This window comes from Cebus imitator, unplaced genomic scaffold (genome assembly GCF_001604975.1).
Source record: "Cebus imitator isolate Cc_AM_T3 unplaced genomic scaffold, Cebus_imitator-1.0 Scaffold20, whole genome shotgun sequence".
Classification (NCBI taxonomy): Eukaryota; Metazoa; Chordata; class Mammalia; order Primates; family Cebidae; genus Cebus; species Cebus imitator.
The window spans coordinates 8,882,928-8,886,080 of record NW_016107335.1 but is presented as its reverse complement, the minus strand read 5'-3'; the positions used below and the strand labels follow the sequence as shown (position 1 = coordinate 8,886,080).

The window sequence follows — 3,153 nt, the reverse complement described above, 5'->3', positions numbered from 1 at the left end:
CCTTCCACCATCCACCCTCAGGTAGGTGCCAGTGTGTGGTGTTCTCCTCTCTGTGTCCACGTGTTCTCATCATTTACCTCCCACTTGTAAATGAGAACATGCGGCATTTGGTTTTCTCTTCCTTCGTTGGTTTGCTAAGGATAACACCCTGCAGCTCCATCCACGTTGCTCCAAAGGACATGATCTCATTCTTTCTTGTGGCTGCATGGTATTCCACGGTGTATATGTACAACATTTTTAAAAGACTGAGTATTATTTGTTGAGTAACTCTTATTTTTTTTTAAACAAATGCAATTGCTTTTCACTTGACAGATTATCACGAACAGTGTTCTACATCAAATACAAGCCTCCAGACACAGGCTCTGGGTGTCCTTTCAGTGCACGGGAAGGTGGTGTCACCCAGTTAGAGTTCTGTCCTAGCCCAGAACACCTGGCATGATGCTCAACAATTGCTACTCTCAAAGAGGATTATCTGGATGACTTGAAGGGTCTCTCCAGTTATAAAGCTCAACCAGGCCACCAGGGTGTCCTCAGCCAGGAGCACACAGAAGTGATGGAGAAAGAAGTATTAGTGACAGGAGGGAGGCCAGAGTTAAGAGAAACAGAACCGGTCTGGACATCCCAACTGGCAGAGCTGGGTCTTGCTCTTGGTGTGCTGGGGACACATGAAAAGGGGGTTAATTACGCTATCCTCCTACCACTGGGGGTATAGCTCAGGGGTAGAGCATTTGACTGCAGATCAAGAGGTCCCTGGTTCAAATCCAGGTGCCCCCTGCCTGCTTTACTTTTAATCATCAAAGAAGGTCCTAGGTCATAAGCTCCTTCCAATCCACCCTGGAAAAAAAATGACACAGCATATCTAATCTCACACCCACAGCATCTCTGAAGTGCAGACTCAATAGTCCTCAGGTGATTTTATGGACTTTAAGTTTGTGAGGCACAGACCCATGCCCTCTGCAGCCCTCTGAGTAGCACTCCAGCACTTCTGCAGAGTTGTCCAGAATCTCCCCAGGCACATCCATGTGATCCCCAAGAGAGGGCTGGGCCATGTCTCTAAGTCCTGCTGTATTCTCCACAGCACCCAGCTTGTGCTGAGGCACACAACTACATGAGCCAGAGGCAGCCTCATGTCCACCTCCTACGGGCATGAGAAATCTAATGAGCTTAGATTTGGGAGCTCAGAGTGCCACACCCTGGACTTTGGCTCTGGGTTCTGGATTTCCCACCTGGGACTGCTGCAGACTCACACCCTGGCCTACCCAGACTATGGACTGGAGGAGAGCAGGATTCTGGGAGGCTCTGTGAGACTAAGGACAAGGAGCAAGACGATGGAGGAAGTTTGCTGGGGCTTCCCAGAGAACTGAGCTGACCTTATCAGCCTCTTTTCTCTCCTCCATGCAGACAGATACAGATCATGGGCCCAGTAAGGGAAAGGAAGCTGGAGTCAGATTCCAAAATCAGTAAGCAAAAATAAGAACAGGTAAAAAGCAACACGACTGGAACCTTTTAGTCAGTTATCTAAGGCTCATCTCAGTATTATCTGATGAACACCTTGCAGTCTGTAGCCTTTTGGGTGACAGCGGCACACCATGGGTAGTAACTGCGGACTCTCAAGCCCCCTCTAATGGTGGTGGTAGCTAAACAAAGCAAGACACAGGATGTTGCTTTTCTGGGATATTCTGATGCTCCCCAAAATACTGAACCTCCAGAAACTTCACAGATGCAGCAGATAACCATTAATCCCAAAATTATGTGGCTATTTCCCATTCTACAATGCAGTTTCCAGGCAAATGGCTGAAGGACCTATTAGGCAGGAAGATTCACAGGCCATGACTGGGTATTTGGCAGAGTCCTTTGCTCAAGCTTAGCTTCCCCGCCATCAAGGGAGGCAGGGTCTCCGAGCAGATACAGAACTGGGGACTGGGTCAGAGGCCAGGAACCTCTACTGTGCTGGCGACGGCAGTAGCTGAGATCTACACATCAAGGGGATCACGATGAGTACCCCATTCTCAGGCCTGAAAACCTCACCACTGATGAGCCACAGCCAAGACCTGTGTGCCACAGATTACAGAGTAACATCCAAAGTTCATTTCCAGCTAAAGTATCACGCTGCTTGGCCTCTGACACCCTAGGATCCTCCCAGCCCCACTGAAATCAGGCACTCACTTTCCACTATCATGCCTCCCACCAGCATCTCTGTCTACAGAGAACAGCTACCAGAATTCTTTTCAAGAATGTAGAGCTCCACAGACCTATGTGTTGTTCAAGCCAAGGCAAGTCACGTGTGATAAATCCACTCCAGCTTACCTACCCCCTGAAGCCTATGGATTCTTTCTACATTACAGCAAGAAATCCCTAGCATCGCAAATGCATTTGGAATTGGCCTCCTGTGAATCCAGGCTTAGGTCCACCAACTGAGCAAACAGGTTTATCCCAGCTGCTCCAGCTATGGTATCTTAAATCGAACTTTAATTGGGCACACTCCTAATAAAAAATTCAGATTCATTTAAACTTATACTGTTTCTACTTTATAAAATACTCCAAGAACCTATATCCACATATGCTCTTGAGGATTTTGCTGACATACATTAGCCAGATGGAAATGATTTTGGTATGTGAGTCTTCACCTCCCAGGAACTGGTGCCCAGGCTCAGCTCAGATCCTACTTTCACCGTAGGTCAAGGGACAATAAGAGGTTGGGAAACAGATCTCTTGCAGTGAAAACCCTTCCATCTGGGCTGGTCAGCTTTCAGGTAGGAAGAAGGAGCAGGTTTGGAGACTAGGTAGAGTTGGTAATTTGGGATAAATCGAGTTTTCCACATGCTTCCATAAATCCATCTTATAATTCCTGAAGTTCCACTCTCTTAATCACTGACCTATTTTCAGCTAGGAGACTAGGGGATGCTGCAGATTCCATGGACATCAAAGTTTGGCACCCACAGGGATCAGCCTGGGCTCTCATTTTCAGCTGTTTCGCTTACTCAGTGGCAGGAGATCAAAGAGCTTTGTGATACAGACAGAAATATGTCTGTGTTGACAGAAAATTAACAAGGATATCCAGGACTTGAACTCAGACCTGGACCAAGCAAACCTAATAGACATTTACAGAACTCTCCACCCCAAATCCACAGAATATACATTCTTCTCAGCACC

General features: G+C 47.2%; 1 protein-coding gene and 1 non-coding gene across 5 annotated transcripts in view; one reads left to right on the top strand and one right to left on the bottom strand.

Moving 5' to 3' along the window:
• Positions 1 to 3,153, bottom strand: part of LOC108296643 (zinc finger protein 69 homolog) — an 89,374-nt gene that overhangs the window by 69,622 nt on the left and 16,599 nt on the right. The gene's annotated exons all lie outside the window — the stretch shown is intronic.
• TRNAC-GCA lies at positions 703 to 774 on the top strand. Its single transcript has one exon. It is a non-coding gene; the product is annotated as a tRNA-Cys (tRNA).